Source organism: Choloepus didactylus, chromosome 1 (assembly GCF_015220235.1).
Source record: "Choloepus didactylus isolate mChoDid1 chromosome 1, mChoDid1.pri, whole genome shotgun sequence".
Taxonomy (NCBI): domain Eukaryota; kingdom Metazoa; phylum Chordata; class Mammalia; order Pilosa; family Megalonychidae; genus Choloepus; species Choloepus didactylus.
The window spans coordinates 80336772-80362151 of NC_051307.1; the positions used below are offsets into that span (position 1 = coordinate 80336772).

Sequence of the window (25380 nt, forward strand, 5' to 3'; positions counted from 1 at the left end):
TCTCTAAGCCAATTCTGCAGGTAAACTCACTGCTCTCCCCCATACATGGGACATGACAGCCAGGGGTGTACATCTCCCTGGCAGTGTGGGACATGACTCCCAGGGATAAGCCTGGCCCTAGTATCATGGGATTGAGAAAACCTTCTTGGACCAAAATGGGGGAAGAGAAATGAAACAAAATTAAGTTTCAGTGGCTGAGAGATTTCAAATAGAGTTGCGAGGTCACTCTGGAGGTTATTCTTATGCATTATATAGATATCTCTTTTAAGTTTTTGGTGTGTTAGAATAGCTAGAAGGAAATACCTGAAACTGTTGAACTGTAATCCAGTAGTCTTGATTCTTGAAGATGACTGTATAACTAAATAGTTTTTATGGTGTGACTGTGTAATTGTGAAAACCTTGCAACTGACATTCCCTTTATCCAGTGTATGGACAGATGAGTAAGAAAATAAGGACAATAAATAAATAATAGGGCAGGATAAGAAGTATGGGATGTTTGGGGTGTTTGTTTTATTTTTCTTCTTCTTTTTTTTTTTTTTGGAGTAATGAAAATGTTCAAAATTGGTTATGGTAATGAATGAACAACTATATGATGATCCTGTGAACTACTGATTTTACACTTTGGATGATTATCTAGTATGTGAATATATCTCAATAAAAGTTCATCAAAAAATAAAGAAAGAAAATATAAATAAGAACTAAACACAACCCCCAAATAAAGTAAAATAAAATAAAATGTTAGTGTTCAGGAGGACCAATTGTGGAAGATTACATTGATGAGCAAATACCAAAGATCAGCTATTCTTTTCTATAAGAATTCATATAATGTAACACATTTTATGTAAATAATATTTACAGAAATTTTCTTTACTACCAATTATTCTCAAACACAAATATATATTAACAAAGAATCCTTATAACTGATTACTTAATATCCACCTCAAATCTTTATTAATGCAATCTAAAGCATTACTCACAAATCTAATTAAGTATATAGTGAAATGATGAGGATCCCTCAACTCTACCTCTCACCTTTTCCCTAATCACTCAAAGACAATCTTCCTTTATCTTGATAGCACTATCTGGAAATTGGCCTCATTTGTTAATTCCTGAGATGTTTTAACTATTTGTTTCAGCCAGCTGTTTCCTGATATTTCTCTTGCTGGCATCAGTTTACAATGGATAGCATTATTGAATGTTAACGATTTTATTTTATTATTATTATTAGTTTTTTCTCCAGTGCCTCAATCACGGATGTTGAGCTGTGGAAATGTCATGTGAGTCCTTAAATTAAATATACCTCTAATACAAGCAGTCTTTAGTTATGGTCAATTTCATGGAGAAGCCAAATTAATTTTATCCATTAAATGAGTATTTATTTAGCCATATGGTTTTACCAGGTAATTTCATTAGACATAAATACTTTTCTCTGACTCGAGCCCTCATCACTCTTAATAGCATTTAAAAGTGCATTCAATTACAAAGAATGTTGTGCATGAAAATATAAAGCAGGAGATATTTCATTCTTTGTTCTTCACTGAACAAATCATGTACCTTTGAGGAATAAAGGAAAGAGGATAAGAAAGATTGATGAAATAGAGCTCTTGACTATGGCATAAAGTCCAAAGCACTGAGAAGTTCAGACATGACTGTAGAGGAGAATGATTATTGAAGGTGATAGGAAACTCTGATGGAGTAACCTTTTTATCCTTAGACATCTTCTTGGGGCCTTTTATAAAAAAATAGGGCATAATCATTTTAGAAATAAATTTTTATCAAATTTCTTAGTTTTCAAAAAATCTCCACACAAGAAAGAAGAAATATGTGGAAAGCAGGTAAGTGGGAGGGAGATAGGCCAAAAAGGAGCTATTGATGCAAGCCCTTTCCTGATGCCATTTCTCAGGTGGATGAATTGTGAATGGGAGAAGTTTGGGAAACTTCTATGTGGGGATGAAAAAAGGAGAAGACCTAGTTTAAAGAGAAGGAAAGGCATCTCTTTCCTCATTTATATTAGAGTTTGTATTTGGGGAAGAAAGAGATTAGATAGAGGAGGGAAACGCCATTATGAACTTTTTAAAAGTAAAGGCATAAGGCAACCGACAATGGCAATGGGAGGGAGTAACCAGGTTTAAGATGTATTTTGGAGGTAAAATTAATAGAAGGCAGTGAAAGGAAGAGATATCATAAAATAAGAAGAAAGAAAGAAGAAGGAAGAAGGAAGGAGAGAGAGAAGAAGGAGAAGAAGAATCTCTTCCTTGCAGCCCATTCTATAATGGAGAGTTAGTTGACTTTTATATTGTAAATGTAAAGGAAACAAAAGTTTCATTCATCCTCCTGTAATGATGCCAGTCTAATTTGCTATTAAATTTCCATTCAAAAGCACTATTTTGTTTAATTGCAAGGAATTTGATTCCCTTAAACTTTCCCAGGCAGTTTGTAAGGAAGTCTGTTGCTAAGTGTATTCCTAAGGGAACCTGCAAAATGTAAGAAGATAAATAACCTCAGTACAATATGCAGATTACATAGAAGGGAACGTTTAAGAGGTGCCTTTAAAAAGGAAAAAAAAAAAAAAGGTCCAGAATTCTGTGCTAGAAACAACTTAGTCAGGGTAGCTTTATACTTCCCAAGAAGGGAGGACTTTTGCATTTTTTTCTCTGGAGGATAAAGATGAGAGGAGAGGAAGCTGGAGTGGAATATTCATCATTCCCTCCTTACATTCTCCCCTTCCTCCCTCCCAGCATCTCTACGTCTCTGGTAACTCAAAGACAGAGGACAAATATCAAGCCATAGGTATCAAAGCCATAGGTGTCCATTGGGGAGTCTCTGAAGTCTAAGGTAGGGTTAAACTTCTGGGAGAGCTTTCGGCAATTTACTTAGAATGAGTGAAAGAAATAATGTGATAGAGGTTTTAGGGTCTGACAGACATGAATCTAAAATCAAACTCCATTACTTATTATTGGTGTTAATCAACTTCTTTAAATCTCAGTTAATTCATCTCTAAAATGGTGAGTAACTACGAAACCTGAGTTACATATTCTAACTAGGTACTCAGTACATCTGTAGTATCTCTCAAACCTGGATCTTGGGTAAGGAGTTACTGATTATGATATTTATGTGAAAAAAAGAAAAGATTTCTAATCCTGAGAGTACTCACTTCCTGTAATTGTCACTTGCCAATTGCCAATTGATCATGTGGTACTTTGTTGACATCTCTTCATTGGTTAATTGATAAAACTGTAGGAGTGGAGGAAGAAGGATTAATTTCTAATATCTATCATTTGAAAAAACTAAAGATCAACTAAGAAACAGAAAATGATACTAGATTTTATTATTTTTAAAGTTAACCTTTTAGAGATTTTTTCATGAAAGTTTGATGCTTAGTGTTTCCACATTATGGAATGTGTTCTCTATTTACACTTTGGAAGGGGTGTCTATCAGAAGAGTGAAGAGGTATACTTTAAGTATAAATTTTAATTAAATAAATTTATATTAAATGCATTTAGTACTATGTTTTGATTAGTTGTTCTAATGGTGGTATTAACTTTGTTATGACATTCCTTCCATTATTACCCTGGCACACCAGTTAATAAAAAACTTTACTAAGGAAACTATTAATTATTATAAATAATATTTACTGGGTATTTATTACATATTAGATGTTGTACTAATCATACTATTATAAGTATTTTAGTATCATTAATAGCTATAAACATTTTATGTATAATACTCATAGGAACCATTTATTGAGTGTTTATTGTATATCACCATTTTGCTAAGCATATTATATACCTCTGCACAGTTAATAACTTATTAAAAGTATTGTGAGTTAAGTGTCATTATGTAAATAAGGAAACATGATAATCTTTTCTTGTTAGAGGAAAACTCACCATATCCAAAACAGTCTTCCAAGCACTGACATAACTGAATGGCAATATCTTTAATTTAGAAGTGTCATTCAAAAAAGTATACTGTTAATTATTTTATTAACTTGTGCAATATGCAATAATAATGCCATATTAATCAGGATTGAAAGGCTGCCCCCTAAAAAATAGGATTTGATAAATTGTATGCAATAATCCAGAAGAATAACAGCTTAATAGAGAAATGCAATTCCACCTGAAATAGAATTTAGACAAACAAAACAATTTAGCTTGACTAGAATTTGTCCCAATGTATGGAAAAATTCATAAGTATAGTAGGGGAAGATCACTAACACTGTCAGGGAATTATCATTAAGTTTCAACCCAAAGGCAACAAACTCAAGCGATGTAGACATAGAAGGTAGAGCCTCCTGAAATAAAAGTAAGGACAATATCATGATTTATTCCAGCTCCTACTCTTTTGACTAATTAGCAGCCTCAGAAATTAAATCTTTAAGGACTTAAAAATAATATAATTTTAAGCAGTTGACCAATATGGTACTAAATAAAATGATCCTCATTAAATTTGAAGTGCCTCATAGTTCAAAATTTTAACCTATGCCCATCCATTTCCTATCTCCTTCAAATAATACAATAGCTTAATTATCCCACAGTTTAATCTGGCAGAGAAGCCAAAGAAGATTTGTCATTTTTTCATTGTTATCTACCTCAGGGAGAGGAATATGCTATAAACTATAAGGAAAACGTTTTTTTGGTTGTTTTTTTGGTTCCCCACAATGCTTTTACAGCTAACTCTTTGCTGACTGAATGCAAAAGATTACCATTCAATCAGAAGAGACTCCACAGAGTTAGAAACATTCAAGCAAACTTATAAAATAAAGAAGATAAACACTTCAGAAATTCTAGCTCTCAAGAACTGATTACACACAAAAGGGCTATTAAAAGTGAACAAAGAAAATCTTCTGGGCTCATTTAATAAGACAATGTGCAATACCATGAGATTCCTTTCTAAAGAAATCGCAGGCAGTTTTGTAGATCCACAAAACCTAAATAGATGCATAGTGGACTCAAGTCTGCTTTGTGACATCATGGGTGTACTTCACTGGGATGTACTTCCTCTTTCAGGAAGTCATATAGGTGAATAAGCTGGCAAGGTCTATATAGAGAGAAATTCCACATGTGTCATTGATCTCAAATGATATGTATACATATAAAAAAACTAATTCTAATCCAGACCTTAAAGAATTCAGTACTGTCAGTATTGGTTTGCCTCTAAAGATTCCCTTTCCACTAACTCAAATTACCTTAAATTCACACTACATAGTTTTCCAAATCTTTTATAAAAGGATAGACTAAGTGACATAATTTTGAAAGGCTGATTAAAGTTTCCTTTAAAGAGTAATAACAATAATAATACAATATAATGAATAACTGAGCATACAATATGTATCAGGCACTATGCTAAGAGTTTTATGTGCACGAATAAACTAATAAAAACAATCAGTACTTTTGAGAACCTATTCCAGACTAGACACAATACAAAATGTGATGTCAAAAAAAAAAAAAAAAAAAAAAAGATTTTAACTACATAATGGACCAGGAAATATAATGGATATAATGGATAAGAGTTAACATGGGAGATTTTTAGTAAAACTAAATAGGGCCTTTCATATTTCTCTATGTTAGAATCTTTCCAAATATCCCTCGTCTGCTTTTAAAAAGACAAAAAGAAAAACTACAACAATTTAAAAAAAAAAATTCACAAAGAAAACTCCCAGTCTTTTATTTAAATGACTGATTCTTAACTTCTTAAGATGTTCAGACTCTATTATGTCTGAAAAATCATTGACAAGTAGCCAGAAAAAACTAAATAATGACTGAAAATACTCTTCAGAGATCAATAGGCCAGAAAGAGTTCTTAGAATATGCAATGGCCTTACCCACATTTTTCAATGCAATGAACTTTTATCCATCCATACTTTCTTCTATTATTTCCCATATTCTTAGATTAAGGAATATCAGTTTCTATATGCAAAAAAAAAATGAGAGTATTCTCACAACTACATATTCCCTTGAAGATCAAGATAGCTAGAAGAAAACATGAAAGAGACTCCAAGTATTCTGGGGGCCTTTTAGTTTTCTCTTTCTCCTCCTCCTCCTTCTTCCCTCCTTTTTCCTCCTCCTTCTCCTTCTCCTTTTCAGTAGGCCAAATCTTTCATTAGACCCTAAACATAGGACACCTTATTTAGGCTTTGGACACAAATACCAGTTATGCAGTTGTTATTTTCAAGGCCATTTTAAATTATTTCAACCATAGATGTCTTAATTTCCTGAATTTCCTACAGATGTCTAAATACATATATTCTACCACATTCTTATCTGCTAACGCAGAAAAATGTAGGTGGAATAAAGTTTCATTGAAATAAATGACAGAAATTGGTACATTGTTAGCATTTTTAAAATTGAACAATATACATGATAGTCATAGGATGTAAGATGTCAGGCTTTCAGAACATCTGATGCATCATTTAAAAATATTTATCATTTTGATAAAGCTGAGGTCAAGTTTCTAAAAAATGCAACTTGTTAAAAGCAGGAATAAATGAATGAGGGATGAGTCAGCTCATTTGATGGAAACGGTATAAAAAATACTTCAAAAGTACACCACATAACTTGGTAAATATTCAGTGTATCGAAATGTAGTTGCCATCTGGCGTTGATAGACTGTGCTAGAATATGTGTTAAAGAAACAAGAAAGGAAATAACTCAGCCAGGTTAACATGCTCTTGTTTACATTTCATAATTCAGGTATTAAATGCTTTAATAATCACCCACTACAAAAGAGAAACAGCATTACAGTTACACTTGGGCAATATTTGTTGAGGCTAGGTGGAGAGGAGTAAAATAAGACAAGACCTGATGACACATATATAGCTTGAAAACAAAAAGTATTTTAGGTAAAGCAGAATTCTCAATCATATACTACTACCAGAACACCAGCTTTATAGTTAAACGCAGGGAAGTGGTAAGCAAAGTGAAATATTGTTCAGCTTTGAATATTCAATTATTCTTTTTTTTTACTATGAATATTTAAAAGTATAGAGTAAAGCAGGGAATAAACAAAACCACTGGTTGCAAATTGGAAAGAAAGAAAAGGAAAAATTTAAAAGCCATGACATTCTTTGAAGTTTTTAAGCTAGAGCTTGTTATTAACTTTGCAACATGCAATCAAACAAAAAGTAAATGTAAATTACTCCATTTTCCCCCAACTCTTGCTCAAGAAATGAAATATAGTATGGAACAACAGCATTCACAAAAGAGAAAACTGAAAATGAGCAGTGAAAACTTGGCTGAAATAGCAATGCCTGTCCAAGGCTGCATCTGGGCTTCTTCTTAGATACCTCTTTTCTTTACCCCGAAAATTGCCAAGTTTTCCCAAGTTTTGACAATTTATGCTCCACCACATCTCTGGGAATCAGAACAACAGGAAGAAAATCAGGGTTTTAACACAGCCTTGAAGGTCAACTGGGACATGGTCCAGGGAAACTTAGCAAAATGGATAAAGCGCTTTAGGTGAGTTGACTGGGGCAAGCATGCAGTTTTAAAAAAAATTGATTTAGAGGGACCATGATCATCAATGGAAAAAAATATTACATATTTTTAAAAAAAACGATGTAAATTTTACAAACTGAAAAATGCATGGATTTTAAAATAGACAATACAAAGAATTTTGATAAAATGTATGCATACACGTAACTACCACCCCTATAGAGCTATAAGAAAGTTCCCTTGCATTCTTATATCCCATAAACAATCAATATTCTGATTTTTGTTATCATAGATTAGTTTTGCCTTCATATAAATGGAATCATACAATATGCATTCTTTTGTAACCTGTTTCTTTTCTTACAACATATTTTTGACATTCAATGACATGGTTGTGTATATCACTGTTTTTTTGTTTGTTTGCTTATTTGCTTATTAGTATTCCATTCTATGACTATATCCATTTTCCACATACTGGTGTTTCCAGTTTTAGTCAATTATGAATAAAGCCACTATAAACATTCTTGTACAAGTCTTTTTGAAGACATGTTTTCATTTCTTTCTGGTAAGAACTTAGGAATATAATTGCTAAGTCATAAGAAAGGCATATATTTAACTTTATAAGATACTGACAGCATTTCAAAGTGGTTGTACCATTTCACATTCCCCCTAGCAGACGTATGAGAGTTCCTAATATTCTACATTTTGCCAACATTTAAATGTCATGTTTTATTTTATTTTAGTCATTCCAGTAAGCATGAACTGTTATATCACTGTGATTTTAATTTGAATTTCCCTGATGACTAGTATGTCTGATGATGAGTACTTTATAATGAGCATATTGCCCATACTTATATCTTCCACTGTGAAGTGTACTTTCAAGTCTTTTTCCCATTTCTTTAAGTTGTTTTTCTACTTATATTGATTTACAGGCATCCTTTATATAATATTCTGGACATAAATCCTTTGTTGATCTAAGTATTACAAATATTTTCTCCTGATCTGTGGCTGGCCTAACATTTCCTTAACAGTGCTTTGGTGAGCAAAAGGTTTCCATTTTGATGAGGTATGATTTATCAATTTTTTCTTTTATGTTTAGTGCTTTTTGTGTCTTCTCTAAATAATTTTCCCTATGCCAAAGTCATAAAATGTTTTCCCTGTGTTTCCTTCTAGAGCATTATAATCTTAGTTGTGTGTAAGGGATTTAATACAATCCCAAAGTAATTTTAGCATGTAGTGCAAGGTAGGAATCAAGGTTCATTTTCTTCCATATGTTTATCTGTTTTTTCCAGCACATTTGTTGAAAAAATATTTCTTTTTCCAATTAAATTATCTTGGCACATTTATTGAAATCAATTGACCATATATTTGGAGTTGATATCTTGACTTTCTGTTCCAATGACCTATTTGTTGTTTTGGGGGGATAAGGAGATGAGGGGGCAGATATCAGGCTGGCTTTCTTACCGTACGTTTATAGAAAGTCTTGAAAATACGTGTGCGAGTTACTCGGACTTTGTTTTTCTTTTTCAATGTTGTTTTGGATATTCTAGGTTCTTTGCAATTCCATATAAATTTTTAAGTCAACTTGACAATTTCCCTAGAAAAAAAATTGGGATTTTGACTGGGATTGTGTTGAATCTTTTGAGACTTCATTCATAAACATGGGATAATTCTCCATTTATTAAGGTCTTCTTAGTTTTGGATTAGAAGGCTTGCATTCTTTACTTGAACTTATTCCTGAGTGTTTTATATTTTTATGCTATTGTAAATTGATTTTTAAATTTAACTTCCAAATTGTTTGCCACTACTACATAAAAATACAAACAATTCTTGTATATTGATCCTGTAACCTTGCTAAATGCATTTATGATCTCTGGTAGGTACTCTGTATATCCCTTAAGATTTTCTAATGTATATGTTATAGATTGTATCATGCACCCTATAAGACATATCCAAGTCCTGAACCCTGGCCATTTGTAAATAGAATCTTTGAAGATCCTAATTAGTTGAGGCCAAACTCAATCAGGGTGATCCCTAATCCATTATGACTACAGTCCTTATAAGGAAAGAAAATTTAGACAGAGAAAGAGATGACTGAGCAGGAAGAGCAGAATCTACAGGCAGAGGGCAAAGAAGACAGATTACCTTGTGACAGAGGCAGAGATTGATTGCCAAAAAGAAACTACCAGAGCACTACAGACTTTGGAGAAAGCACGGCCCATGGATACCTCGATTTGAACTTCTAACTTCCAAAACTTTGAAACAATCACTTCCTGTTGTTTAAGCCAACCAGTTTATCGTATTCATTACGGCAGCCCTGGCAAATAAGTCACTAAACAATCATGGTATATGTAAACAAAGACAGTTTTATTTTTCCTTTTCATATCCTTATACCTGTAATTTATTTTCTTTGCCATATTATATTTACAAGCATTCTTAGAACAATGTTAAAGAGAATTAGTATGAACAGATATCCTTGCCTTGTACTAGATCATAGGCAGAAAGCATTGTCTTCCATCATTAAATATGCTATCAATTGTAGAATTCCTTTATTAGGTTGAGAAAGTTCCCTTCTATGCCAGTTTTCTGAGATTTTATTTACCATGAATGCATGTTAAATTTTTCAAATGCTTTTTCTGCATCAACTGAAATTATCATTTTTTCCTTTTGTCTTAGTAATATGGTGAATTACATTAATTTATTTTTAAATGTTAAACCATCCTTGCATTCCTGAGATAACCCCCACTTGTCCATGAGGTATTATCCTGTTAATATATTGCTGAACTTCAGTAATATTTTGTTAAAGAATTTTGGATCTAGACCCATGAGTGATGTTGACCCATAATGTTCTTTCCTTGTAATATTTTTGTTAGGTTTTGCTATCAGGGTTTTGCTAACCCCATAAAACAATCCAGAATTGTTATCACCTCTCATATTTTCTGAGTTTGTGGAGTATTAATGTTATTTCCTTCTTAAATGTTTTATTGAATTCATCAATAAACCTATCTGGAGCTGCGATTGACTTTGTAGTAATGTTTTTGATAACAAATTCAATTTATTTAATAAATAAAGGGTTATTCAGGTTATCTATTTTCCTTGTTTCAGAAAGTTACACTTTTCAGAGGAACCCTTCCATTTCATTAAAGTTGTTGAAATTATTTTCATGCAGTTTTCATAATATTCCCTTGTTATTCTTTTAATATCTCTATAATATGTAATGGTATTCCCTCTTACTTTGCTGATATTGGTAATTTGTATCTTTTTTCTTTTTTTTTTCCCCTTGTTAATTCTTGCTGGAGGGAAATCAATTTTATTAATATTTTCCAAGAATCAGAGATAGGTACTATTATAATCTAATTTTATAATCACAAAACTAAGTATCCCAGGTAGTCAGACTCCAGAGTTATATTTCAACATTCCCTCTTACAACCTACTTAGAATTGAGATCAAACTCATCCACAGCACTCATAACTTATTATAATAGTAAGCATCTCCTATTATTCTTCTTCCCTATCTCCTGCATTACCAATTTGCTTCCTCTGTCAGGAAACTTGCTCTCCATCTTTTCCAAACAATTCTCACTCATGCTGTGGAGGAGCAGCAAGATGGAGATAAAAGACTTAAGCAGGGCATGGTTCAAGAAGTACCTCTGGAATTAATGAACCTGAAATAGCCTGTCCACTTTTGTCCATCCCTATTATCCTTTAGAGATCACTTTTAAAGGTAATCTCTTCCAGGGAGCCTCCACCATTCAACCTGGAACCACCTACCACTCCACTTGACCAATTTCCTTGGTAAATTGATATAATAGGCCAATTTTTAATTATTTGCTTTATGTCTTGAAACCATTCTAGTTGGTTAGGGAGATTCTTACCATGCAGTCACCTATACCTCATCTAACTTATCTCATCAACTTCTATGTATGCATATATTTTAACATGTTTCTTTGCTTTCTCTCTTTGTAATCTTTTCATATTGGCTCCTCATTTCAAGAACCTAACTGACTTCCTCTTGGTACCCAAACCTTTAACTCAGAACTCCTGAGGGCTGACTGGGGTCCTGTAGCACCTAGTAGCGTTTGCTATCAGGTCTCTCCGATGGGACTTAGTCCTTGATGTCTCATCCAGCCTTCCTCGCTCAGCTAGTAATCAATTTAATTTTAAAGTCTTTGTTCACATTAAGTAATATTTGTTCTCTGGACTCTCAGGGGGGTTGTGGTAACTGCCCAGCTAGGAAGCCCTGCCCTTCATTATTCAGCAACAGCTTGAAGAGTATTCTAATTCTAACCTTCCGCCCTCTGACAGACCAGCTGCATCAAAGGCTGTGTTCCCTTGTTTGTTTGTTTTTTTCCTGAAGCAGAATCACCATTTCAGACCAAGTCATCTATTAGAAAAGGACTTTCGGTCCAAATTTTCAAAATATGTTTCCGTTGTTAACCACAGAAAATCTAGACTGGATTATGCCTTATATTAAGCTCAGGACTCATGTGGCCTTTTTTTCTCTAACCCTCTGGATCCCTGCATGCTGTTCAGGGGAAGTTGCTGGCTTTTATACTGGTGGTTTAGAAATGAAGGCATTTTTCTTTAGGGAGAATAGTCCTTCAGTGATTTAAATAATGAGCCTTGTGATCAAAATAATTCATAAAGGAGAAGATTTATGAAGTGACTCCACCAGCACACAATGCATTTTTTAAACTTTGTTTTTAAAATAAATCTGTCAGTACACAAGCCAAAACAACACATCTGAATGCAATATCAGTGGGCACACCCTGACTCTCTCCTCCTTTGCTTGTCCAAGACTGTGGAAGAAAAAGAAAATGCTTCTCTCTGTCTTTATATATATATATATTATCTTTTTAAAAAATTTAGAATACTACTTCCATAAAAAAAACCTTTTAAAAATTGTGCTTACTATCATTTCTTAAAGAAAAACCTACTCTTAAAAATGAATTTTCCATCTACCACTTGTGCTTGTTCAAGAAAATAAAAAATAAATTAAGAAGTCCAACTTATAATGAATCCCTCAGGCATAAAAAAGCTTGTTCTAATCTCCCTTTATCAGGTTGAATTGATAGTTCTCCTCAGAAAGTACTGACAGGGCCGTCCTGTTTCTCAGGCTTTCGTTTCCCTCAGTTGGAGAAGGATACAGTGAATTTTCACATTCTCAAAGTCTGCAGTTGTTTTTATATAAGAAGCAATTTGCTTGGGTCATGTCAGGTCGAATGGGATGCCTGCCCAGCTCTTGGTTTTAAAGGAAAAACATACAGAAAGACACAAAAACACAGCAGTTTCCTTCATTAAATTCCACTCTACCTGCCATGGGCTTCTAGCCACAATGGAATTTCCCACCCTGGCCTAGCCTAGCCTAACTTTTATTTTTAGGTTTTTTTTTTTTTTTTTTTTTTCCTCCTTTAAATCTTCTGAGCTTTCTTCAAGTGAACTTTGAGGTAAGGATTATTAAATGATAGAGTAATTGCCTGGTTTACAAAGAATCAACATCTAGAAAAATGCCCAGTGACCTTCCATAATATTGCTGGAAAACCACCCTTGGATAACAGTCTTGAAAAACTGTTCATTATCAGCACAGCAGGACAGGTAATGTAATTGAAAATTTGAATCCTGAAAAGAATAGGGGAATAGCATCTTTTCAGTAGTACCCTTTACTTACTATTATATTGATTAGATAGAATTTTGGAGAAAACACCAAAATTGAATTTTAAAAATGAGGAAATAATTAGGTAGATAGATAAGTGAGAAAGACAGGCGGGGAAGAAGGAGAGAGAAAGGAAGAAGGAGACGAGAGAAAGAAAAAGCTTTCAGTCTTTCCTGAAAGTCATTTATGCTTTCGTTCATTGTCTGGAGGCAATGATTTAATCAGTGCCATTCATGTGGATTATCTAAACTATTACAAGCAACAGGGAGAACTTCCCAAGAAATCCAGGCTGGGTCTGCTACAAAACACTTGGTTTAGGGCCTGGAGCTAAATAGACTGTTCACATTGTACTCAGGGTCCTAAGGAGCATGGCTCATTGCCTCTGTAATTCTTTGTCCCTTTGATCTACTTCACCATTTGTTGTCTCCTGACATTACAAAAGCTCTCAAAAATGACCCTGCCTAGTTAACTGATTCATCATCTGGGGAGAGAAAGAAAGAAGGAAAGAGAGAAAGAGGGAGAAGAAGGAAGAGGAAGAGGAGAAGAAGGATAGGGAGGGAAGGGAGGAAGGAGGGATGAAGGGAGGGAAGGAGGAAGGAAGAAAGACAAGAAAGACACAAAGACAGAAAGACAAGAAAGGCAGAAATACAGAAAGAGAAAGCTTTAGTAATGAAGGAGAAAGTTGTACCTTCATGTTATTTTTGTTCATCATACGTGGAAGCTATTGAAAGGTGATTTTTGGAGATGTGTACCTCACATTTCCTACATTTAGCAAAAGCCCTGTCCAAGCCAAATTGAGGTCTTCTTTCAAATAACTCTTTAAAACATATCAAGTTGGCCTGCTCATTCATTATTTTCAAGCCGGGTTTTGCATAATCTTCCTGCAAATGACGAAGTTTACTTCTCAGGCATGTCAATTTCTCTTAGCATTATTGTTTTCCTTCACCTATTTCAGCTTCTTATCCCCAACCCCCGTTTCCTTGTTAAAGTTAATTGTTAATGCAACCATTCCTTTAGCATCACAGCACATTCATAAACCAGAGAGATTAGTTCACTCTGCCTTGGCTTCCAAAGCCATTTGCTGCTTGACACTATTTCATGAGTTTGTCTACTCATGTGAATAAACAAAAACTTGCCTATAATCTGAATTTGGAAGAGGAAAAAGCAGTTACATGAAACTGACTCTACAGAGGCTAAAATTAGTAACTATCACAGGTTCCATGGATGCTGCCCTTGCGTGTGCTGTTCTACTTTAACTTCCTCTTAGACAGTAGAATTTTCCTTCTTAAATAAATGCCATTTTTTCACCCCCAAAACAAGTGGCTTTCCTTGACATTGAATAGTGATTTAGTTATTTTACAGTTCCTTATAACTTTAAAGTGTATGTTCGTGAGCTCGTGAATTTGTATCTAGACAATTAATCTAAGTATTTTAACAGTTCTCTGGGGCTGCATATGATCTCCCACAATCCCTTGCAAAACCTAGGCCTTTGAACCACTGTCTAGTTTGTGGTTGGGCTGCTAAGGAGTAAAGCAAAATCATTACTTATGGTGACTCCCCCTGAAGCATTACAGTGAACTGTAGTACAATGAAACCTTTACTATACTTTAGGCAGATCATTAGGATTAATGTTGGTAACCAAGGAACTAAGAATCTGTAAATACATCAGTCTGAAGCAGGACACAAGGATTAAAAAATATTGGAGTTAGAAACAAAAGTGGTACCATATTAATCTGTGGCTATGTAGCCAATCATTATAACAAAACTAACCAAAAGGCAGCCTCGGAACAATGAAGATATTTTCCAAAGCCATTTCCAACACCCATACACACATAGGCAGGTAAACATATAAACATACAGTACTAGACTAGGCCTGTGGCTACTGTGTAAAATTGGCATCTGCAAGCCATTGAACAGTTGCTTTACATATACACTGTAGAAGGATGAAAATGTGAAAACTATGAAATTGGTGAGCATAGAGAATGAGTTAGGATTCCTTAGAAATTGGTAATAAGACTAACTGTGCTTAACATCTCTATAAATGACTTGTTCATCTTAGGATCTTGCAGTGTGCCTGGCATATAGCAGACACTCAATTAACTTTTGATGATGAATGAATGAATCATCTGGAGCAAGGAGACTGCTATAAGTTATCCAAGTATGTGGATGTAATTAAACTTTTCTGAGCAGGGAAGAGCTAAGTTGATGGGGCATGGTATTTCTCCAGGGATGCAGAGAGGAGACAATGTGAATAATCAAATGGATAATCAAAATGTTCAAATAAATGAAAAGGATAGTTTTAGCTCCCAACTGAGAAAGGGACTTGAAGGCTATCATTAAGGGAACTAACAAATATAAAGGTCATTTTTCTCTTATATTAAACCTTCTGTACTTATTTAAAACCATCTGCCGTTAAAGTACCCCATTCCTATGATATAACAGCTCCACAGTCTTTTATACAGGGCAGTTATTTAAGGATTCAAACAAGATTAAAATAATGTAAATTGTTACAGAACAATTTATTTTGTGACATATTTTGAGTTATGTGAGAAAATGCAAACAAATACGGTTGTTAATAAATGTTATTTATCAGACATTGCATTGACATTTCTTAGTAATTGGCTGCCATGGCAGCTTCCTAATCAGTCTAATTTTTCCCATGCTCCAACTGAGCTCATGACTTGTGATCTTGTAACTTTGGGAGTTTGCATTCATTTATCCATTCAACAAACTTTTATTGAGTGCCTCTTCCAGCTGTACCAACAGGTAAGATCAGACTGGAGCCTTTAGATACTGGCACTAGCCTGAATGGACTTCCATTCTTCCTTTATTCCTCAAATTTTCTGATTTTCACAGGGAGTTATCTATTATGACTATGCAGTTCAGGTCACTCATTGGAGCTCCTTTCCCACCCATTCTTGATTTATTTCACCTCACTCTATACCTGTCTCCCTCTGAGGAGCCAAGAAGTTGTATAATTCTTGGCAGTGGTCATAATGTTGTCTAGAGTGGAGAACCAACAGCCTCAAACACATTGCTTTGTTGAAGAACTATAATGTAGTTTCCAAAATAAGAAATTATTTCATTTCCCTAACCTAGGTAGAAATATTTCTAATAGAAGTTAACAAGTTAACAGTGTTTCTTCTGTTATAGACCATGGTAGTTTCCTGCTCAACAACATCAGTCATAAACTCGTATCATGTAGGAATTCCAAAATACCTGTTAAAGACTTTCTTCCTATAAGTTGCCTATTTCCTCTGAATTCAGTTAATTCACCTGGCAACAAGATGTTTAACCACTTGTTTTTGTATGCAGATAGAAAGAAGTGTGACCTTTCTTTGCTTATAAAATCTTCTGGCAAGTGGTGATAGGCTTCAAAACCCTTTTCTTATTTAGCAATCAATCATCAGGAATTCCAAGTTTGGAATCTGAAAACAGTGATTCCATAGTTCTGTAATTTTACACACTGTTGAAGATTTCTTAAATAAAAGAGGGCACTGGTTCTCTTCATTTGCAAGCAAGACAGAGATATATCAAAGGAGATTTAGAGTACCTGTGAGCATGATAATTTCTTGGATTTCATTTTTAAAGTTGTTCATGAGATTCTCTTTAGACATATGGAGAATGTGGAATTTCTATGAGTGGAAATCCCTATCTGTACCAATGCTTTTCAAAGGGACAGACCACCAATACCTTTTCCAGTAAGACGCAAATACTAAAACAGATATGGGCTGAGCAAGATAATTTTAAAAAATAGGTTAAAAAAAAAAAATAAAAGCCACTGTGAATTCTAGACTACATATGAAGTGTGTGAGTAAAATGAAATGATCTCTAATTTTTTTATGCTACAATACAATTTCACTCCTAAACTATAATCATGCCTCTTAAAATGTGTATCAAAAGTTACTTTGCTAGGCTTATGAAGAATGGCCTTGCTAAGCATGACACAACTATAAACAAAATCATTTAAAAAGATTGAGTCTACATATTTAATTTCATCATTCCTAGTGGCACAGATATCATTAGACTTGATGATAACCAGTGTATTGAATCAAACTATTCTGATATTGTGCCAGTTTGAATGTATTATGTCCCCCAAACGCCATTATCTTTGATGTAATCTTGTGTGGGCAGACCTATCAGTGTTAATGAGATTGTAATTCCCTGAGTGTTTCCATGGAGATTTGCCCCAACCAACTGTGGGTGATGACTTTGATTGGATAATTTCCATGGAGGTGTTGGCCTGCCCATTCAGAGTGGGTCTAAATTAAATTACGGGAGCTATATAAATGAGCTGACAAACAGAAGGAACTCAGTGCAGCTGTGAGTGACATTTTGAAGAGGAGCTACAGCCAAGAAGGGCACTGAAGAATGCACTGGAACTGAGAGAGGAGCTACAGCTTACAGAGACATTTTGGAGATGGCCTTTGAAAGCCGACTTTTGCTCTGGAGAAGGTAAGAGAGGACAAATGCCCCAAGAGCAACCAAGAGTGACAGTTTTGAGGAGCTGAAGCCTAGAGAGGAATATCCTGGGAGAAAGACACTTTGAAACCAGAACTTGGAGCAGATGCCAGCCATGTGCCTTCCCAGCTAACAGAGGTTTTCTGGACACCATCGGCCACCCTCCAGTGAAGGTACCAAATTGTTGATGACTTACCTCAGACATATGAACCAAAACATGTTATACTCATGGGCTGACATAATTAAACACATTTGGGAAGAAAGGGGTCTAGCTTATGGTTCCCAAACTACCCACCCCTCAGTTTCTCTCCTGAGTCAGGAGGTAAAGGGAGGCTATGCCACAGATTTATGGCGATCTATTCTCTAGCCAACAAGTTAGAGAACTGTGTGGAACATCACTTTGGCATTACTTTTAAAAACTGAGACTAACCAAAGAGGAGACAGAAATGTTTTAGTGGGAAGTATATTAGTGGGTATAAAATAAAAATCATGGGCATTTCACCGATAGCTAATATTGATGCTCAGAAAATTGTAAGTATCAATTATTTTTTCAATCACAGTATTCCAGACTGTGAACTTTTTAGTGGATACAGTGGTTTTTTTTTTTTTTAAAGATACTGAGAAATGCATATTTTTGAAATAAAATGATGAAATTTGATTTATGTATCCAAGTTTTTGTGTATTCTGAGAAAAAATTACTAAAAATCATATTAGTAGCATTATCTGATGTGTAATGAAGAAGAGTGGAAATCATCTGATGCAGGACAACCATGTCCATGAGCAAAATGAAATTCTCTGAACCCTCAAATGAACATGCAGATCTATGAATCGATCTGAAATATTCTATGAAAATTTTGTTTAAGTATTTTTAAAATAGAACAGACTACAATGATAACATAGTTGATTATTAAATTTGAAATCCTTTCTTTGGGATTACTTTCCACCCTTAAATCTGAAGGTTGGATTGTTTTCTTTATTTATTCTTTTAGATAAATAAAATTCTTTTGGATCTTTCTTCAGAGATCCCTGAAATCCATCCTATCAGTTGTCCTTCAAATTCTAACATTGTAAAGAACTTTTAAAAGGAGATCCATGAACTGTGAAGGATGCCTGATATGGAACTTGCCTCCTTTTCTCATAGGTTGTGTTATCTGAAGCCAGCTACTTCTCAGTACCCCAGTTTCCTCATCTGTAAGATTGTATAATAATAGCACCTGCCTAGCATGGTTGCTATGAGGATTAATGAGTTCCATAGTCAATGTGAGGTTACTTTTCTGAATTTTGGGGCATAGTTGAAGTCAGGTTAATTAAGTGAAAACAGACTTTGGTCTTTTGTTTGGCAAGTGATCTCTTTTCACTTCTGGACTCTAACTCTCTAAAATCAGTGGAATGAAGCCCTGCTTGTGTAATTGCTGCCTTCCTTCCTCAAAGCCAAAATGAATTAACTTGTTGGTTTTCGTTTTCACCTCATCTCTCTTTAGGTATATGCTACTAACAGGAAAATACTAACTATTAAACTATTTAAAGCAGCTAAATGTAGAAAAGAGTGCAGTTGCTAAGTCAATGGCTATGTGCTAGCTTGGCCTGCCTTTCATATAGATCACCATAATAAGGAGAACAGTAAATAAATTAAAAGTATAAAATATACATCTATACAGGATTTTTGAGCCCTTTTCTTACGCAAAAGTTCATTAAAGGAAATTTCTGAGGACTGCCAATGTAAACCGACATTTAAAACAGAGCCCAGCACAGTTCTATGGAAGAAATTCTCAACTGAGAACTACCAACTTTCTTCAGATCAGATTTTTTTCTACTCCATTAAAAACACCCCAAAACAAACAAATGAACAAAAATGACAGTGGTTCTGGTCCTATGTAATGAATATTACTAACCCAGTGGTTCTCAGCAGGGGGTGAAGGGGAACCCCAGGGGACAACTGACAATGTCTGAAAACAATTTTTTTAATTAAATTCAGCTTTATTGAGATATATTCACATACCATACAATCATCCATGGTATACAATCAGCTGTTCACAGCACCACCACATAGTTGTGCATTCATCTCCCCAATCTATTTTTGAACACTTTCCTTATACTGGAAAGAATAAGAATAAAAAATAAAAGTAAAAGAGAACACCCAAATCATCCCCCCCATCCCACCCTATTTTTCATTTAGTTTTTGTCCCCATTTTTCTACTCATCCATCCATATACTGGATAAAGGGAGTACGATCCACAAGGTTTTCACCATCACACCATCACCCCTTGTAAGCTACATTGTTATACAATCATCTTCAAGACTCAAGGCTACTGGGTTGGAGTTTGATAGTTTCAGGTATTTATTTCTAGCTATTCCAATACATTAAAACCTAAAAAGGGTTATCTATATAGTGTATAAGAATGTCCATCAGAGTGACCTCTCAACTCCATTTGAAACCTCTCAGCCACTGAAGCTTTATTTCATTTCATTTTGCATCCCCCTTTTGGTCAAGAAGATGTTCTCAATCCCACAATGCCGGATCCAGATTCATCCCTGGGAGTCATATCCTGTGTTGCCAGGGAGATTTACACCCCTGGTCATCAGATCCCTCGTAGGGGGGAAGGCAGTGAGTTCACCTGCCTAGTTGGCTTAACTAGAGAGAAAGGGCCACATCTGAGCAACAAAGAGGTACTCAGGGGGAGACTCTTAGGCACAATTATAAGCAGGTTTAGCCTCTCCTCTGCAGTAACAAGCTTCATAAGAGCAAGCCACAAGACAGAGGGCTCGGCATACCAAACCGTCAGTCCTTAATGTTTGTGAGAACATCAGCAACAATCCAGGTGAGGAAGTCCAACACTTCTGCATTTTCCCTAACTCCTCAGGGTGGCCCTGCTTATATATTTTATTCTCTGCCGAAATTACTTTGGGATGTGTCACTATTTCACACTAACCTATAGAAACCTACCAGATCTCACTTCCTATTCAAAGTTCCATGTAATTATGGTGTTTGAACAAACTATTTAGAAAATATAGATCCTGCACCAAATGAACATCTCTTCCCTTGGTCTCACATGGAAGTTGAAATTTTAAAACACAGTCAGTTTCGACCTTTACCCTTTGGCTCGGTTTGCCCTAGTCTTAACCAGATCTGCTTCATTCATATCTCTAGTTGAAGTTTGAACACTTTTTCAGCTTTTTCAACAGTTGCTGTATGTGCTAATACTGAGATTCATATCTGCCAAGCTCTAGCTCTGAGTTTCAGGTGTCACACAGATACCCAATGTTCTAAAGACTGATCAGGTTATATACAAAGGGATCAGCATCTCAGAGTTTGGAGACAGCCATTACAATTCAGGAACAGATGAAACTGCTCTAAGAGCTTACAAACTAGGGACCATTACAATAATCATTCCCCTGATAAGCTGTGCTCTAAGATTCAATTCTGAGTTTACACATTGTAGTTAGTCCACATTGGTGAGGCATTATAGTGTTTGCCTTTGTTTCTGGCATACTTCACTCAAAATGCTGTCTATAGGATCCATTTACCTCACTGCGTGTCTCACTCTGAAAGCAATTTTGATTATCGTGTCTGAGGGATGCGAATGACATCTGGTAGGTAGAGGCCAGAGTTGCTCCTGAACATCCTACAATGCACGTGATAGCCCTTTCCCCACAACAGAGATCCATCTGGTGCAAAATGTGAATAGTGCTGCCATTGACAAACACTACATTAATGCAATGAGACATTGGCCTTAAACCATCAGCCATGTCAACATTTAGGATACTCAGTCTATGGAATAGACTAACAGTTAGCAGAATACTTCCTAGAAGGAATTCCACTACAAATATATGTAACCTGGCAAATTTGAACGTAGTGCCAAGGAAAGAACTTGTAAAGCAAGTCATTTTTTGGTACCTAATTATGCCATAAATTGTAAAACAGATAATTTTACATTATTGAGCCAATCACACTAATATTCCTTTTGAATCCCAGTGACTCTAAAAATATGAAGCCATGGATTATGTGACATTATCCTGTTATGGATATATTTTGAAATGGTTTATAAGAAGCAGTGAACACATTAAAAAAATAAAAAGCTAGTCCAAATGAGTTATGAAAAGTCAGAAGTCATTTTTCCAGGACAGGTTTTTTCTACACATAGTATTTTCCATATATATGACCAAAATTTATTTGTGCAGATTACAGCACCATACTCTAACACCACTCCTCGTTGAAGGCACACAGGCTAAAGCTAAGAATTTAAGAACCATTTTTGTACTAGAGTCACTTTCAGCTAAGGGAGCACAACATGAGCTCTAAGGTAGGTGTGAAGTTCATTTTTTAAATCAGCCACAACTATTCTGCAAGTATTTAACTTAGCACCACTCTGCTGTTAAGGGATTTTGATTACACATGAAATTGAAGAACCAATATAAATAAAATTTGAAACTGAAAAAATCAAATTTGTGAAAAATCTTTTTAATATTGCTAAAATTCAAACAGGTGACATTTTATTTCTAAGGATACTATCAAAAGCAGCATATATTTTGCAGATGAAAGAGGCTGCCTGGAATTGGCATTCAGGTGAGCATTTGGACACTACCAATGTTTGGTATTGCACAAATTTATTCACCACTGAACTTGCCCTCTTGCTTTGGAATTTTACTTTGGTAAGTGGTAACAAGAGTTAAAATGTATTAAGGGTCTCAGAAAACTTTGGTTTTATTCCTTCTCACTTAGAACCCCAAGAAGTTGCTTCCCAGGCAGGCACCGTGGGCCCACTTCTCACTGATGAGGTAACAAGAGGTGAAATAACTAGCTTAGTCACACAGAGAATGGAAACTCGCTAACTTCTGATCTGCCAGTCTTGTGTCCCCTCTTCTTTTACATTCCTATTTCTAGATTTATCTTCAAAATATTTGATTTTTCTACCTGAAGGGGAAGTTCTACGGTCAGAAAGATAGAATAGAGGGGTAGAGATAACTTTTGGTTTTCATAGGAGTTCAGTTCCAAACGGTTAAATATCTCCTTCCAAAAGACTATCACTTCAAATTATTTCAAGAACAGGGCCCAGAGAGAGATTTAAATAAAGAAAACATACAGGAAGGCAGCACCAGTGTTCTGACACTGTGAGAAATTTAGCAAAATATCTAATTTCTGTTCTCAAAATGCTTACAATCTTGTTCTAGAGAAAAGACTAATCCCCAAAATATAATTAAAGAACAATTTTAAAAAACAGTACAATCAAGTGTGAAAATGATGTGGCAACCCGTGGCCTGAGCAAAACAGGCCTGCAGATCTTTGGTGCATAGCAGTCTGCATGACATAGGCAGCTAAATGTTTAACTTCTTGTCTTTCTAAGCCAGTGAAAAAAAAAAAGGGTAAATTGACCTTAAAATGTAACTTTATGCAAGCAGGCAGGAGGTAAGAGGCTCTTAGTCTCACAAAAAGAGCAAAATGTAACTGTTCAAATGTTATTCTAGTCCTTCCTGCACCATCCCCCAGGTCAGAATGACCTATTCCTGCATCTATGCTCCCCCCACCCTTTGGAAGGCCTTTGTCTTAAACCCTTACAAAAGGCTTTCTGTCCTTTTTCCATTGCTCGGTTGTCTTCCCTGCGAACGCAATGCCTGGCCGGCCTGAGAGAGCCGTCATGATCTCTCCATGACTTCTCACCCTGTAAGTAAGCCCTGAATAAAAGCTCATGTATCAGAAAATGCTCGTTGTCTTCTTTAGTTTCTGGACTGGCTTGGCCCTCTTGGGCTGCAACAATTGGCAAGCCAGCCAGGAGATTTACATAGCCGCCAGCCGGAGACTAAGGAAATCCCAGGCACTGATGACATGAACTTGGGGACGGGAAAGGCGAAGTCCCTGGGATACCAGGGAGGCCTGTGACATCTATGTGGGAAGGGCTGCCCACCCACCCAGTGGAATGGATGTCTACATGGTGAGGGGTGGCTACCCTCCTAGATGAGTGGAATCTGGCAAGGGAGTATGGAAATGTTCATAACTCTCTGGTTGGACAAATAACCATCCTGTATCAGGCCACAAGACCACTGGAGATTCAGAAAGAAACAAAGGGTCACCAGATTGCGGCTGCGGTGGGCTGGCCATTGTTAGAGGCTGTATGCGCCGCTGAGGAAATTTTAGCAGCAAAGGTGACCATAAGCTACCTCGGAGGTAAATTAAAGTTAGAAAAAGATATGAGGCTAGCACAGGTGGAATTGAAAAATGCTCTGGATGAATGTTTAGAAATACTGGCATACCAGCACACTAGAGTAAGAGGGCATAAGCTGCCCAAAAGGCAAGTTAGGTGTATCCTGGCTTCCCCTGACTGGGACCCTAAAGTGTGGGACCCTGTTGATTCCTCATCAAAAGATGATGAGCCCCTGTCTGACTGGGAAATTGATACTAAGGAAAGTAGGCGTACTCAACCTCTGTTCCAACAAAGGGTTAAAGCAGAGGAAGTTCAGCACTCTGATCCTCCATGGAGGGAAGAAGGTGGGGCAGTAGCAGCAGCTTCTAATCAGAAGGTGCTCATTTCATCCTGGGAGATTTTTCCCTGGCCGAATTAAGAGATATTAGTAACCAATATTGACGAAAACCTAGGGAGCCATTAGCAGACTGGTTGCTCTTGTTTAACTTTGTGTTAAACCTTGCTAATATGTTATTTAGAATAGTTTTAGATTTTTTCCAGTCAACCTGTGTTAGGCTTCATGTGGGAAAAACAACAATGGACATTTGCTGTGCTTCCACAAAGATTCCTTCAAATGTGAAAATCTCCAGAAAAGCCTGACTACTCTATCAAGTTCTTGGGTATTGTCTGGTTGGGTAAAACTAAGGCTATTCCTTCAGCTGTTGTTGTTAAAATGCCAAGTTATCCCACGTTGCTTACTTCTGAACAGTTGATGGCTTTTCTTGTGTTGTTAAGTTATTGGAAAGTGTTTATACTCTATGTAGTATGAATTTTAAAACCTTTGTATACCCTAATTAGAAAAGGAAAAGTGTGGAAATGGGGTTTTCCACAGCAGGCCGTGTTTAAAAAGACTAAGCAAACTATTATGCAAGCACAGACTTTAAGGGGGGTGGACCCCGATATACCCTGTGATTTGGATGTGGCTAGTGCTAATATTGGCTTTGGGTGGGGTTTGTGGCAAAGGAAACAAGCTAAATGTGTACCTGTTAGATTCTGGTCCCAACTATGGAAGGGCACAGAACTCAGATACAGCCCTTTAAAAGAGCAATTGTGCACAGTTTGTAATCCTCTGTTGCGAGTGTTAAAGGTCTATCTCAAATGCCCAGTGACCTTACAGAAGACCATACCCATACAGGTATGTGGATATGGAACACTATAAATAAGCCCCACTTGGGGAGTGCTCAGGTGAACACACTGACAAAATGGAAAGTCTACCTCCTATGATACGGCATTTTTGACAACAGCTCTTTAAAAATAGACATGCATGAAATTTTAGGACCAGCCTTCTATGTGAAAGAGCAGTATGCCCTGCTTCCTGTTGATCCTCCCCAGGTGGCTCCTCCCATGCCCACCATTGATGGACAAGAAAATACACCTAACTCTGCATGGATTGGCACATGGGCAACATGCTACCTGGACAGCTGTGACTGTCCAGCCCAGTACTGATACTGTCTGATGGGAAGACATCTGGACTGCCTGCCACAAATGTAAGGTAACCGTTTTTCATGTCTCTGCCCATAACATCAATTCATTACCAGGTAACATAGAAGTGGATGCCCTAGTGAAATTCCACAGCCTAACACCAATGACGCATGAAGTGGCTGAATGGATGTGCCAGAAAACTGGGCACCGAGGATACCAGATTCCTCTCACCTGGTGGCAAG

At 36.0% G+C, this 25380-nt stretch overlaps 1 protein-coding gene across 13 annotated transcripts in view; it reads right to left on the bottom strand.

Annotated features, from left to right (window-relative positions):
* The window catches only part of ZBTB20 (zinc finger and BTB domain containing 20), a 911487-nt gene that overhangs the window by 334295 nt on the left and 551812 nt on the right, over positions 1-25380 (bottom strand). For 2 of the 13 annotated variants that reach the window (XM_037835770.1, XM_037835753.1), the window contains exon 6: positions 3155-3234. The exons of the other annotated variants lie outside the window; for them this stretch is intronic. The gene's annotated coding sequence lies outside the window, so the exon portion shown is untranslated. The remainder of the gene's footprint in view (positions 1-3154; positions 3235-25380) is intronic. 13 annotated transcript variants of the gene reach the window in all.